Source organism: Chiloscyllium punctatum, chromosome 45, assembly GCF_047496795.1.
Source record: "Chiloscyllium punctatum isolate Juve2018m chromosome 45, sChiPun1.3, whole genome shotgun sequence".
Lineage (NCBI taxonomy): Eukaryota > Metazoa > Chordata > Chondrichthyes > Orectolobiformes > Hemiscylliidae > Chiloscyllium > Chiloscyllium punctatum.
Window position 1 is genome coordinate 46,635,609 of NC_092783.1, and position 16,589 is coordinate 46,652,197.

The following is a 16,589-nucleotide window of genomic DNA, read 5'->3' on the forward strand; positions in this document are numbered from 1 at the left end:
AACTTAATCCGGGTAACTTTCACTGTACACTTACCAAAACAAATTGCAAAGTTATGTTCTGAGCTGCCTGGTTAAAAATGTTTTGAATGGTTTGGCTTAGTCCATAACAAACTGGGGCTCTTTGTGGATTTTAAACTCTCTGCTAAAGTGAGTGGTAGGTGCTAGTGTCTTTATTTCAGGTGTTGGTTTGGTTGGATGGACAAAACTTGGGATAGTAAGGGCTCTTTCAGTCACCAAACCTTTTCTGGATGTGAATGCAGTGACTTTGGAAAGTTTGCAAAAGGTGAATAAGACCAAGTTGCAAGAATTAACAGAGAAGCTAGAATTGGAACTGTCTGCTTCTGTGAGGAGAGATCATTATAGCATTTAAACTTGCTGGAGAAACCAACAAAATCTATAGAGATGGCAAGAATTCAATTGCAAATGAAGCAGCTTGAGTTAGAGGTGAGAGATGAGGAAAGGGCAGCAGAAATTAAACAGTTTGAGTTACTATTAAAAGCAGAGGAGAGGGAAAAAGCGAGAACAGCAGAAGAGAGTGAAAAGGAGAGAGCAGTGAAAGAAAAAGAGAGAGTGTTTGCATTTCAAAAACTGATACTTAAAAAGGAAAGTCAGCTTCAAAGGCAGGAGTTACAGGCTGAGGGTAAGCTTAGTGAGGAAGAGAGTGAGGAGGAGCAAGTCCTTGTAGACAGAAGCCTAGTGAGAAACTGTTTAAGTATGTTCAAGCATTGCCTAAATTTGATGAGAAGGATGTAGAAGCCTTTTTCATCTCATTTGAAAAGGTGGCTAAACAAATGCAGTGGCTAGTGGCAACGTGGGTTTTGTTGATCTGAACAAAACTTGCAGCCAGGGCTAGTGAGGTATTTGCATCACTATGAGAGGAGGTATTTGGGGAGTATGAGAAGGTGATAAAAGCCATTTTAAGTGTGTATGAGCTTGTACCAGAAGCCTATAGACAACATTTCAGGAATCTAAGGAGGGACTCAGGTCAAACCTATATTGTGTTTGAAAGGATCAACAGAGTAATTTAAATAGCTGGATAAGAGCTTTAAAGATTGAGCAAATCTATGATGCCCAAACAGAGATCATTATTTTGGAGGAATTCAAAAAGTCACTGCCTGAAGTAATGCAAACTCATGTAGAAGAGCAGAGAGTTAAAACAGCCAGGTTAGCAGCTGAAGTGGCTGATAATTATGAGCTGGTCCATAAAACATGGTTTGGCTTCCAGAGTCAATTTCAGTCCATCAGGGATAGAAATTGGGGCAGGGAGAAATCCTCACGTGGAAAGGGGAAGGTAGATCTCAGTGAAAATCACAAGGATAACTTACCACAGGTTAAAAAAGAAACCCTTGAGGGGGACAAAGAAGTTAAAAAGTTCTGGTGTTTTCATTGTAATAAAGTGGGCCACACAAAATCAGAGCTAGGAGAAAGCCAGATGTAGGAAAACCAGACAAGTCTGTAAGTTTTGTTGGACTAGTAACAAAAAGCACAAGGGAAGTTAGACAACTGCCTCAGACTGTAGAAGATGATCAGAGGTTGATTAAGGAGAAAGTGCCAGATCTGCTTAAAAAATATACATGCAAGGGTTAAGTTTATTCACATAGGCCAGGAGTAGTGAGTAAGAAGGTTACAATATTAAGGGACACAGGATCCTCTCAGGCTGTAATGCTGAAGGATGAGGAGATATGCACTCCTGAGGGACTATTGCCAGAGTAGGTACTGGTAACAGGATTCATGGTGAGACAAAAAGTGCTCAATTATGTTAACTGAGGCTAGAGAGTCCAGAGAAGAGTAGAGAATTTGTGGTAGAAGTACTGGACAAATTCTCAGCTCCAGGAATACAATTTGTCCTTGCAAATGATATAGCTGATTCACCGGTAGGCGTGCTGCCTACCCTAGGTGAAAAGCCAGTGGAGACACAGGCAACTGAAGACATGGAGAATGTTTATCCAGGAATTTTCCTTGATTGTGTGATCACAAGATCACAGAGGCACAAGTTGCTGCAAGAGAGGTCAAAAGGCACGGATAAGAAAGCTGATGTAGTGTTATCTGAAACTTATTTTGATCAGATATGTGGAACAGAGAAGGAGCAAATAGGTAAACATGCAAGCATTTTTAGCTCTGCTAAGCTTATTGAATTACAGCAGAAAGATGAGGAGTTAAAACAGTTATATCAAAAGGCATTCAGAGAGACAGAAAGTGAATGCATTCTTGTGTGTTATTTCTTAACAAATGATGCCTCAATGAGGAAATGGAGACCATAACACATTCAAGCAGATGACAAATGGACAGAACTTCATCAATTTGTTTTGCCAGTAGGGTATAGAAAGGATGTGCTGTGAGTGGCACATGAGCTACCACTTGGAGGTAATTTAGTGGTGAGGAAAGCACAGGCTAAAATACAAAGACATTTTTCCTGGCCTGGAAAACACAAAGATGTAGTTGAATTTTGCCAGACATGTCACACATGTCAGCTAATCATAGGCAGTAATAAAACCACAACTTTAATACCTATTCCAGCATTTGAGGAACCTTCCACAAGAGTCTAGATTGACTGCATCAGTCCCTTAACTCAAATAAAAAGTGGGAATAAATATTTATTAACAATAATGGATGTGCCAACTAGATTTCCAGAGACAATCCGATTAAGCTATATCACAGCTAAAAGAGTTGTAGAAGAATTACTTAATTTTTTTTACTGGATTTGGACTACGGATAGAGATCCAGTCAGATCAAGGATCAAACTTCACAACCAAACTATTCAAGGAGGTTATGGATAACTTGGGAATAAAGCAATTCAAATCTACTGCGTACCATCTGGAATCACAGGGAGCACTAGAGAGATGGCATCAAACACTAAAGACCATGCTGAGGGCTTATGGTCAGGATTATCTAGATGGTTGTGATAAGGGAGTACCGTTTGTACTTTTTGCAGTCAGAGATGCACTGAATGAATTGACCAAGTTCAGTCCATTTGAATAAAGTTTTGGGCATGAAGTAAGAGAACCGTTAAAATTGATTAAAGAGAAATTAATAAGTCAGAATTCAGAGACCACCCATTTGGACAATGTGTCAAATTTTAGAGAACGATTAAATAGAGCTGGAGAGTTAGCTAGACAGCATTTAAAAGTATCACAGCATACAATGAAACAGGAAGCGGATAAGAAATCAGCAATTCACAATTTTACAATTGGGGATAAAGTATTGGTATTACTTCCAGTAACAGGTGCGCCTTTAAAAGCAAGGTTTAGAGGACCCTATCAAATTGAGAAGGGTAGGTCGTGCCTCACAAACCTTATTTGAGAAGGTGACCAAACAGGTAGATGAGAGTAAACCAGTTGATGTGGCATATATGGATTTCAGCAAAGTGTTCAATAAGGGTCCCCACAGTAGGCTATTGTACAAAATGTGGAGGAATGGGATTGTGGGAGATATATCAGTTTGGATCAGTAATTGGCTTGCTGAAAGAAGACAGAGGATGGTAGTTGATGGGAAATGTTCATCCTGGAGTCCAGTTACCAGTGGTGTATTGCAAGGGTCGGTGTTGGTTCTACTGCTGTTCGTCATTTTTATAAACGACTTGGATGAGGGCATAGAAGGGTGGGTTAGTAAATTTGCAGATGACACTAAGGTCGGTGGAGTTGTGGATAGTGACAAAGGATGTTGTAGGTTACAGAGAGACATAGATAAGCTGCAGAGCTGGGCTGAGAGGTGGCAAATGGAGTTTAATGTGGACAAGTGTGAGGTAATTCACTTTGGTCGGAGAACCGGAATGCAAAGTACTGGGCTAATGGTATGATTCTTTGTAATGTAAATGAGCAGAGAGATCTCGGTGTCCAGGTACACAGATCATTGAAAGTTGCCATCCAGGTTGACAGGGTTGTTAAGAAGGCATACTCTTATTAATAGAGGGATCGAGTTCCAGAATCATGAGGTTATGCTGCAGCTGTACAAAACTCTGGTGCGGCCGCACTTGGAGTATTGTGTACAGTTCTGGTCACCGCATTATAGGAAGGATGTGGAAGCTTTGGAAAGGGTGCAGAGGAGATTTACTAGGATGTTGTTTTAGGAGGAAAGGCTGAGGGACTTGAGGCTGTTTTCGTTAGAGAGAAGAAGGTTGAGAGGTGACCTAATAGAGACATATAAGATAATCAGAGGGTCAGATAGGGTGGACAGGGAGAGCCTTTTTCCAAGTATGGTGACGGCAAGCCTGAGGGGGCATAGCTTTAAATTGAGGGGTGATAGATATAGGACAGATGTCAGAGGTAGTTTCTTTACTCAGAGAGTAGTAAGGGCATGGAATGCTTTGCCTGCAACAGTAGTAGATTCGCCAACTTTAAGTACATTTAAGTTGTCATTGGACAAGCATATGGACATACATGCAATAGTGTAGGTTAAATGGGCTTCAGATTAGTATTACAGGTCGGTGCAACATCGAGGGCCGAAGGGTCTGTACTGCGCTGTAATGTTCTAGAACATAGAACATAGAACAATACAGCACAGAACAGGCCCTTTGGCCCACGATGTTGTGCCAAACATTTGTCCTAGCTTAAGCACCTGTCCATGTACCTATCCAATTGCCGCTTAAAGGTCACCAATGATTCTGACTCTGCCACTCCCACAGGCAGCGCTTTCCATGCCCCCACCACTCTCTGGATAAAGAACCTACCCCTGACATTCCCCCCTATACCTTCCACCCTTCACCTTAAATTTATGTCCCCTTGTAACACTCTGTTGTACCTGGGGAAAAAGTCTCTGACTGTCTACTCTATCTATTCCCCTGATCACCTTATAAACCTCTATCAAGTCACCCCTCATCCTTCGCCGTTCCAATGAGAAAAGGCCTAGCACTCTCAACCTATCCTTGTACGACCTATTCTCCATTCCAGGCAACATCCTGGTAAATCTCCTCTGCACTCTCCCCAAAGCTTCCACATCTTTCCTAAAGTGAGGCAACCAGAGCTGCACACAGTACTCCAAATGTGTCCTTACCAAGGTCCTGTACAGCTGCAACATCACCTCACGACTCTTGAATTCAATCCCCCTGCTAATGAACGCTAATACACCATAGGCCTTCTTACAAGCTCTATCCACCTGAGTGGCAACTTTCAAAGTGCTATGAACATAGACCCTGAGATCCCTCTGCTCCTCCACCTTACTAAGAACCCTACCGTTAACCCGGTATTCTGCATTCTTATTTGTCCTTCCAAAATGGACAACCTCACACTTGACAGGGTTGGACTTCTATGTTCTATGTAAATTGAGTAAGGTGAACTACTTGATAAGGACCCCAGACAGGAAGAAGTCTCACAGAGTGTGTCATGTGTATATGTTGAAAAGGTATTTTGATAGGGAAGGAAAGCAAGAGGAGAAGGTGTTAATGATTACAGCACAGCAGGAAGAACCAAGTTCAGAGGATTCTGAATTGGACATTCTCAAATCAAACTGGACAATGAGGAAATTGTCAAAAATTGGGATAAATTATTGAGTTACCTTCCACAAGAAAATTGAAATGACCTGAAAGAGTTATTACTATCACATGAGGAGAGATGTGGAAATAAACTGGGAAATACTAACCTAATTGTGCATGATGTAGATGAAGGAGATGCTGTTCCAATTAAGCAACATCCTTTTAGGCATAACCCTCTAAAGTTGGCACAGGTTCCGAAGGAGTTAGAGCACATGCTCCAAGATGGCATAATTGAAGTGAGTGAGTTACAGTGACTGGAACTCACCCATAGTCATGGTGCCAAAGCCAGATGGCACCCAATGGTTATGTGTAAACTATCGCAAAGTCAACGACATTACAAAGACTGGTGCCTATCCAATTCCATGGTGGACTAGGTTGAAAAAGTGTGACAAGCAACTTACATTTCTAATTTGGACTTGCTCAGAGGCTACTGGCAAATACCTCTGTCAGAAAGAGCAAAGGCAATTTCAGCTTTCGTAACACCAAATGGACTATATCAGTTCAAAGTCATATCATTTGGTATGAAAACACTCCAGCCACATTTCAGAGACTGACTAATAAGGTCATTGCCAGATTACCCAATTGTGTGGTGTATATTGATGATCTGGTGATTTTTAGTCATTCATGGAAGGAACGTTTACAGCATTTATCGGACTTGTTCAATCGACTTCGGAAGGCAGGCTTGGTGGTAAACCTAGCTAGAAGTGAATTTGCCAAAGCCCAAGTCACCTTCCTGGGCCATGTTATTAGACCCACAGGATGTGAAAATGAAACCAATTGGGGAACTTCCCACACCATTGACAAAAAAAGCTGTACTACGGTTGCTGGGGTTGAGTGGATTTTACCAAAGGTTTGTGCCGAACTTTAGCAGTATGGCAGCTCCACTCATCGAATTGTTAAAACAGGGCAAGGAGTTTCAGTGGACAGAGGACTGTTAAAAGGCATTTGACAGCCAAAATAACGTGTTAACCACTGCCCCAGTTTTGGCCACACCAGATTACACAAAACCTTTCAAAGTGGCTATTGATGCCAGTGTTGTGGGTGTCAGTGCGGTGCTCCTGCAGGAGGATGACAAAGGGATAGAAAGACCCATTGTGTTTTTTCCAGGACATTGAATGTTCATCAATAGAAATATTCAACAGTGGAGAAAGAGCCTTTATGCTTGGCGTTGGCATTACAACATTTCAGTATTTATATTACCAGCCTTGCATCTGAGACAATTGTGTACACAGATCACAACCCATTGACATTTGTGGAAAAACTTAAGGATAAAAATGCCAGACTGTTTAGATGGAGCTTGTTGCTGAAGTCATTCAATTTGACAATTGTGCATATGGCAGGTCGCGAAAACGTGATTGCTGATGCGTTATCAAGACTCGAATGAGATACGGATGCATTCGGTGGTGGGTATACCGCAGACTGGATTTGCATGTGATTGTGCATGTTTGTATGTTTATAGTTAGTATAGTGTATATGTGTGATTAGACTACTAACCGAGTTTTGAAGGGTTAAAAATGAAGCCATCTTTGGTATTGATGGTTTTTTTTGGAGGGGGTTGCAGAATGTGTCACAAAGCTAGTCCCTTTTCTTTCTAGATGCTGTTCCTTGGCTCAAGGAGACTCTGTCCTTGTTTTTATTTTCGGGGGGCAGAGCTCTGATCAGTCTGGTTTGGCACAGAGATGAAAAGGAATTTGAGGGGCATTTTGTTTACGTGTAAACAGATGAGACTTCAGGCCAAAGTGGTCATGCTTTAGAAGTGACTTGTATAAAGAAAGAGGAGTGTTCAACTCCCGACCTGAGCTGAGCAGTTGTTTTCAGTCTTGAACTGGTTGGAAGTTCAACAGGGAGTTGTATGGAACTCTCTCTCTCTCTTTTCTGCCCTTCAACTTCAACCTGTAAGCATGTGTTCATTTATACTAGTTTTTAAAGGGAGCTTGCTTATTGGGACTGTTGTGTGTATTCGGAACAGCATAATTAAGTCTAGTTGGATTGGCTGAGTTCTGTAGGGGTTCTTGATTCTGTTCTTTGTATTTCATTGTGTAATTTTATGAATAAACTTTTGTCTGCTTTAAAGTCTAGTAGTCAACTTAGCTAATTTAATCCGGGTAATTTTCACTGTACACTTACTGAAACAAATTGCAAAGTTATGATCTGAACTGCCTGTTTATGAATGTTTTGAGGTTGTCTGACTTAGTCAATTCCTGCCTCAGGCGACTCTCTGTGTGGAGTTTGCACGTTCTCCCTGTGTCTGCGTGGGTTTCCTCCGGTTTCCTCCCACAATCCAAAAATGTGCAGGTTAGGTGAATTGACCATGCTAAATTGTCCGTAGTGTTAGGTGAAGGGGTAAATGTAGGAGAATGGGTCTGGGTGGGTTACGCTTCGGCGGGTCAGTGTGGACTTGTTGGGCCGAAGGGCCTGTTTCCACACTGTAAGTAATCTAAACAGAAGTTTTCCTCCAACTAACACATCATCATCTTAATTTGGTAATGGATAACCATTCTTTCATTATCAAGCTGGTCAGTAGGAGCTGCCTTCTTGAAGCAACTGAGAAAACCCAAAGAAGATCAGAGCTTGTTAGGATGTCAAGGGAATGTTATCAATTTTCCTGCCTCTGCCGATCCCCTGTTCCGTCCCACCTGTACTGACACTAGCTTTAGGTTATTTGATAGGTCTTTCATACAATCTTGAGTGTTTTTGTAAAGTAATCATTAATCACAAACCAAGCAAATGAGCTCTCAGTTACTGCTGCTGAAATCTAATAAACTTTAGTTATCGAGGAGACACAATATATCAGGGTGAGTTTTAAACTATCACAGCACTACATGATGGCAAACTGTACCTGAGATGCATGACCATGCAGTAACCTATAGACTAAACTTCTGTAGAACAAGTGGGTGAGATTTTCCACAAGACACAATAACAACTTGCTTTTTACCTGAAACTTTCCTTATCTGGAATTCATTGTTTCATAATTACTAGTTGATCTGAAACTTGGGGTGGTGGTGGTGTCAGACTGCCTACTGAGTGCATAAAGAAACTTGGGGTAAGGTGGCACATTAAATGTCTACCAAATCAAAGGAAAGATTATTAGACAGCCAACAAGTAATCAACTCTAGGAAACACTTCTAAACAAAACAATCTCTGCTAATTGATACAGCATCTTTTCAGAATAGTTAATTAATACATTCTAATGCTTTTGATGTACATCCTAGAGAATGACATAGAACAAATCTAGTGCAAATAAAAACCTCAAGCAAGGCAGGGAGACCAAAATTAGTCACTTTTTTTTAGCCAAAATGGATGTGTCTCCCTGATTCAATGAAACAAATCAGTATTTATTTTTCGGATGTTTGATATTCAGTTCCAGTACATTTTTATGTAATGGGGCACAAGTCAGTTTTCTGGAAGGGGTTGTATACTTATAGTCTCTAAAAGAAAAAGATAGCTATTCACCTCAGTTCTAATGGTTGCACATTGTGATAATTGCTTTGCCTGTAATTCTGCAGTGGCTTTTTAGACTTTATTTACTTATTCATAAAGTGTGATTGACAAAGCCAGCATTTATTGCTTATGGTTCATTGTCCTTGAGAACAATTTTCTTAAATACAACTGCAGAGCTTGTTAGGGCATTTTGAAGGCAACTAAGAGTCAACCAAATTCTTATGGTTTTGGTATCCAAGATTGGATAAGCAAATATGTAGCTGTAAAATAAAAGACTGGTTAAGCACAGTAATTTCTTTCCCTTAAGAATATGCATGTAATAAAATGGATTTTCATTCATTACATGGTCCTCATTTTGACATTAACATTTCATTCCAGATATATTTAATTACAACAATTTCTCCAGAGGCTAAAATGCGATTTGAGCCCATGATGCTGGATGTTTTGTATAGAACTTCTAGCTTACCAGCCCACTAACATAACCACTATGCCACTCTGCAGCCACTTGAAGATCACAGTATGACCATTTATGTTATTTCCCAAGGATTTCCAATGTTACAACAGGAAAACAGCAGTGCTCTATAGGTAGCTTCCCCAAATGGGTGCTGAGTGTAAGATTAAATTGAGGGGTTAGGGATAGAAATGAAGCTCAATTTTCTTTTTCTAAATATCAGTCTGACCTCAATCTTGCACAAAGGAACGACAGGAGCACAACCAAGGTGAAGAACACGACCAAAGAAACTAACCTGAATTGAAGCTTCTTGTTAAAAAATGCAGTACCGTGGAAAATTGCAACGGTAAGCCAACTTACAACAAAAGCAGCAGACTGCACAGCAAGGGTAACTGTGCAAAAAAGAGAAAGAGGTCAAAGCACAAGGTTAAACTTAGATGTTTGAAATGCTAACATACCTTATTACAATGTTAAAAGTTCAAGTATTTTAGTAACTTCAGACTTTAAAAGAAAACTTTTCATACATCAGGAATGACACTGCCAGTAAGTTTTGTTCTGAGGTTCCTGAGTGCTTATGTGTTTATCTGCGATTGTGTGTTATGCACCGTTATGAATGACAGGAGAGAGCTGATATAGCAAAATTGCTCATCAACCCCTCAAAGAAACCTCAGACAGTTCTGTTCTTGGTCAGGTATAAACTAATGTTATCATTAAATGAGTTTTCATCAGAACTACTGAACAGGGCTCTGCCTTATAAGTGACTGGGACATGACTTGTCCATTCAGGTACTTTTCCTGAAGGATGTGGTTAGTGATCAGAGCAACCTCATGCAACAATGAATCTTCAAAAATAAAGACAAGTCCCAATGCACATATAATGATAAAAGATCTTGTGTAGATCTTCCATTGACTCAGAAACCACCATGCCTTTCCAATCGTTTACATGAAACAAACAACAGAGCAGCCTTTTTCTAGAAACTTACTTCAAATGACAGCTGCCAGATAGTACAATACAGGAACCAAAGGCAAGAATGTCTCAGAGTTCTTTAGATTGAATTTGCATGTTATCCCAACAATCTAAACATAATTTCATTGGCTCAAAGGGAACAAAAATTGGTATTTGCTTATTCCCAGGATATATAAGCATGGCCCTAACTTCTAAGTGTGAAATCCCAGTCTCATTCTGAACATCAACAATCAATTTCATAAAGTGCAATAATCGTCATATTAGTTATGAGAAAACACACTGTGGTTCAAACCTTAACATCAACTATGTCAGAATAGGTTTCTTTATTTGCTGTCACCGTGTAGGCGAGGTTTAGCAGATCAGCTAAACAGTAAACATCTTACCTGTTCAGAGCTTGGGTTTCAAATGTCCCACATGTATCTGAACTAGGTGTCACTTCCTGCCAGCTCCAAACACATAACATGGCTTGTAACTTCTGTAGGCAAACAGTGTACTTGGGTTTATCTTCATACAATATATTTCATTAAGCTTTTGTTCAACTGTATCAAGTATGTTGCACTTTCTTCCTTCATTATCAACCAGCCTGTAATTTATAAGGGTTCCAGATGAAGAGTCACTGGACTTGAAACATTAATTCTGTTTTGCTGTCCTCAGATGTTGCCAGGCCTGCTGAGCTTCTCTAGCACTTCCTGTTTTTATTTCAGATTTCCATCATCTGAAGACTTTTGCATTTATTTGTGTAATTTGTAAGGATTCAGAACCTCAAGAATGTGCGAGAAATTAGGTCCCACCATTCAATCAGTTGCATTCATCAGCAAATCCCTTGACTGCTGTCACCACAACAAAAGAGACTTTTACCTGGTTTCTTCAACAAACTCAAAAATGCCTTGTTTTGGAGAAATAAGTAGCGATATCTTGAAAAATGCTCATATTACAGAAGAGGCAGTGCTGTAAGTCTTAAAACATATTAAAGGTAGATATGGCTTTGTGCTTGGGAAAATGGTGTCTCACTAATTTCATTGAGTTTTTTTGAAGAGGTGACAAAGAATATTGATGAAAGCAGAGCAGTAGACATTGTCTATATGGACTTCAGCAAGGCATTCAATAAGGTTCCACACGGTTAGTAAAGTTAGATCACATGGAATCCAGGGGAAGCTAGCCAAATTGACACAAAATTGGCTTGAGGGTAGGAGAGGGAGGGTTATTTTTCAGACTAGAGGCCTACTGCTTTTCATCATTTTCATAAATTATTTGGATGTGAATATGTGGTATGGTTACTAAGTTTGCAGATGATGCCAAAATTGGTAGCGTAGTGGACAGTGACGTTTATCACAGAGTACAACAAATCAGACATAACAATTTCTGGAATTTTCTCAAGTACCATCAGATGGGCCAATGAATGGCAGATGGAGTTTAATTTATGTAAATGTGATATGTTGCATTTTGGTAAGGCAAACCAGGGCAGCACTTATGCAGTTAATGGTGGTGTTCCAGGGAGAGTTGTTGAACAAAGAGACCTAGGGGTGCAGGTACTTGAAAATTGAGTCACAGGTAGACAGGTCGGTGAAGGGGCATTTGGTATGCTTACCTTCAGTGGTCATTACATTGAGTACAGGAGTTGTGATATCATTTTGTGACTGTACATGATATTGGTTAGGCCACTTTTAGAATACTGCGTTCAATTCTGGTCTCCCTGCTATGGGAAAGATGTTGTGCAACTTGAAAGATTTAGAAAAGTTCAGAAAAGATTTACAAGGATGTTGCTTGGATTGGAGAGTTTTAGTTATCAGGAGAGGCTGGATTGGCTGGGAATGTGTTCCTAGGAGTGTTGGAGGCATAGGGGTGACCCTATGGAGGTTTATAAATCATGATTGACATTGTTAGGATGAATAGCGACAAGTCTTTTTCCCAGAGTAGGGGAGTCCAGAACAAGAGGCCATAGGTTTACATTGAGAAGAGAAAGATTTACAAGGGACCTGAAGGGCAACTTTTTCAAGCAGAGGGTGGTGCGTATATGGAAAGAGCTGTTAGAGGACGTGGTGGAGGCTGGTACAATTGCAACATTTAAAAGACATCTGAATAGGAACGGTTTAGAGTTATATGGGACAAATGCTAGCAATTGGGACCAGATCAATTTAGGATATCTGGTTGGAATAGAAGAGTTGAACCGAAGGGTCTGTTTCCATGCTGTACATCTCTACAACTCTATTAAGGACAAACTTATTCTTTAAACAAGTGGCTGAGATACAGTGCAGATTTAAACTAGTTCCCCTTAATGCTAACACACATGTACATTCATACACACAGAACAAGTTGGCACAGCTTTAGGATTATATTGGATGGGAAAGAATAGGAAAAAAAGTAACAATGTCCCTCTTGGTTTAAGGGTTCAAATGCAGAAAGTAAAATTGATTAACTTCGCACTGTCCCTTTGACTTCCTTTTGATTGGATCTGATTGCTGTCAGTTGCAGAGCCGTGAAAGACCCTCAATTCGATGGAAGATCAGTTAGATCCAGGTCCTTGGATTGAGTTAACAGTTCATTAATCAGAGTCTATGAAATCAGACATAACAATTTCTGGAATTTTCTCAAGTACCATCAAATACTTCACTGAAGTATCTCTTCAATTGATTTTCTTTAAGATTATATTTGAATCATCGAATGAGTAAGAGCGAGAAAGAGAGAGAGAGATCGTATTCATTTTTTGCAAGTCATTCCACTCTCACGTCTGTGGAAAAACAGAAACCAAAAGTTCAGAGCCTATTATAAAGCATTAGGCCCCTTTTAACACTCAGTCTGCTCAGCAAGTAATGATAAGCCATCAAGTATTCTCTCATCTGACATTTACAAGCAGTTTTCCCAAAACTACTTAGAATTTGCAAAGAGCAGACAATCCCCAATTCATTTGACCTTTCAGTTCCAAAAGATCACAATCCAGAAATTGTCCAAATCTTCCATATTCCAATTCTCATAATCCACAAAATGCAAGTGTTCCCAACAGAGTGTGCCATTTTTAATAATGTAGTTAAATCAGACATTTCTATCCTCCATAGCTTTTGTGAATGAGAATTTCATTATGCAATGGAATTAGTTGGTTCCCTCTGTAGTGTTTCTACCTGCCCCAAATTATAGACGTTGGGAATTCAAAGCATATGAAAAGTTAGAGAGAAGACAGACTAGTCCATCAAGTCTGTCCCAATTGTGGTACCATTCAACAATGTGACTCCCAGTGCATCTTACCATTTAAATAGACGTATTATGTCCTGGAAAACAATAAATAAAGAAAGAAAACTCTGCCCCTACATAGAAGGAGTAAAGTCAGATAAATCAATTTTTCCTCAAAATTAATCCAAGGAAATGCCAGGAGATCACAGCAATGGTAACATACATTAGAAAGTTGGGGACACTGATAGAGTTCTAAACTATCAGAGATCCTGCCTTTCAGAAGAGACATCAGCCATCTCAGGAAAATACAAAAAAATCCATGGGACTATTTTTGTCCTTGGTTTTTTGGTCGAAATTTATCCGTCAACTGATATCACAAAACAAGTCATCTGATCATTATCATAATGATGTGTATACAATGCGGTTGTTGCGTTTGCTACAACAGTGACAAAATTTTAAAGATACTTTATTGAGTGTTAAATGTTGTGGGATTTCCTGGAGTCAAATAAAGCACTATAGGTATATGAATACAAGTTTTCCTTCTTACCTAAAATCCCACCGATAGCCAACAGCGCAATTGTTCACAATAGGAACTTGTTCAGCTTCAAGTTAATTAACACTCACAGCACAAGGTCTATCCATGTGAAAACAACAGCATTTTATCAAGATTAACAGTTGTCAAATAAAAATTTTACAGAGGCCTAAATGACATAAGCTATTTTGCAAAATTGAGCAAGAAGTCAGATAGAGATCTATCTCAATATTAGGAACAATTTACTCAATTTTTTAACCAGGTCCCAGGCATTGAGGCAAGTTTGTTACTAGGCAGTGATGAGTTACCTGTTAAAGGAGGGGGGAGGGAATGATTGCTTTTTAAATGACTATATTCAATGTACATCTTGCTTCATTAACTTGCAGCTTCCTATAGTGATATCCACTGTGAGCTAGACACTCAACATGGAACTGAGAACAGCTCCTGAGCACCTCTTGCTGCAAAGGAACTCCATGTTGGACACCAGGCATCAACATCTCAGAGCACGCTCCGTATGCACTGGCCACATTCACCTGATGTCCCCATAAAAAGGCATTTATCATGTGCTAAATTCCAAGAACCCTCACAGCACATCTCCGCTCCACCTGGGGTACACTTCTGCACTTCAATGCTGCACCTTGGAGTGAAATGGCTTATATAATTATAACAATGCAGTAAAGATGCTGTGTGCTCAGGGACACACACCCAGCTCATGGACTGGATATTTATCACCCTCCCTGGATAGATTTCTAAGAACAAGGCTGCATCTCTAGGCTTGCTCTCTTAGTGCTTGCTCACTTTAAACTTACCTGCATGCTCACAGCATCCCTGCCTTGTCGTTTTGACCCTTGCCTCTCAATCAGAAATACCAGGCTCATGGTATTGCTATCTTGCCTTACTACATGTAGTGTAGACATAAAAATCAGAAAGCTTTGTCATGGCTTTCAGCTGTCTTCACTCAAGTAAAAGGTGATGGTCTTAGGACAGGGGGCTTGGGTCACAGTAAGTCAAGGACAGTTTCCCATACCAGTCCAGGTGCACAGTCAATCAGCCACAGAGTGGTCAGGATCAGATGCACCTCTCATAAGGGATGAGTAGCTGAATGTCAGGCAACCCACACCCCTGACTTGACTCTCTCTGCCTTTTTGAGCTGTTTTTCCTCTGTAATGAAAGTGAGGCAGGTACAAAGGCGAACGAAAATAGGTGGAACATATCTGATACACATTTAGCCATGAGCGACTGAGCAGAGAATGCAGAGTGTACACAGGCTGTTGGGAGATTGGGGTGGGTAACAGTGACTGGGGTAAGGTGTTGCGGGCAAAAATGAGAGTGGTAGAGCATGAGCATTGGTGGAAGGTGGCTACAGTAGCAGAGATGGAGTGAGTGTAAGATATCAGAGAGAAGATGATGGCACTTATGCTGGCAGAGTGGTGAAGGTCATTGATTTTCTTCCTACATTTGTGGACATTTCTCAGGATAGCTGAGACTGCAATGACCTGAGTGGCAGCTTCAGACCGCGCTGGCACGGGCTGCTGTCTTGGCCTCCATTTGTGTTCCTGAGGATGTCCTGTATGTGTACCACACCATCCAGTAGGAGCTCCATGTTTCCCTTGTCTGTCACATCAACAATAAATATCGAGAACTGCACAGGGCAGAATTGGACTGACTGTGCTTGTCCAGGTGCATGACAGCTTTTTAAAGGTGGTGTCTATGCAGAGGATGCCAGTCCCTTCCACAATATCTAGTGAGTGGCAAGTCATTCTGGGTACACCAAATGGTAGCATAGGACTAGAATGGTACGAGATGTGTGGCATGGGATGGGTAGGTAATTATTGAGGCGAGTTTGGCAAAATACAGCAAGAAAACTTACTACGTTTCCAGAGAAGCTTTTCATGAAATTCAGCAAAATTGTCACAACCAAAAAGAAAATATTCAATATAGGGTTGCCATTATATCTAGATCAAATTGTTATCATTCTCTTCATTTGGATGCAATCATAGAGTCATAGAGTTGTGCAGCACGGAAACAGACCCTTCGGTCCTTCTTGCCCACGCTAACCTAAATTAACATCGTCCCATTTGCCAGCAGTTGGCCCATATCCATCTAAACTCTTCTTCCTATTCATAAATCCATCCAGATGCCTTTTAAATGTTGCATTGTACCAGCCTCCACCACTTCTTCTGGTAGCTCATTCCATACACGTACTACCCTCTGCGTGAAAATGTTGCCCTTAGGTCGCTTTTATATCTTTCCCCTCTCACCCTAAACCTATGCCCTCTAGTTCTAGATCCCCCACCCTAGGGGAAAGACCTTGTCTATTTACCCTGTTCATGCCCCTCATGATTTCATAAACTTCTATATGGTCACCCATCAGCCTCTAATGCTCCAGGGAAAACAGCCTTAGCCTATTCAGCCTCTCCCTACAGCTCAAACCCTCTAACCCTGGCAACATTCTTGTAAATCTTTTCTGAACCCTTTCAATTTTTACAACATCCTTCCGATAGGAGGGAGACCAGAATTGCACACAATATTCCAAGAGTGGCCTAACCAATGTCCTGTACAGCCGC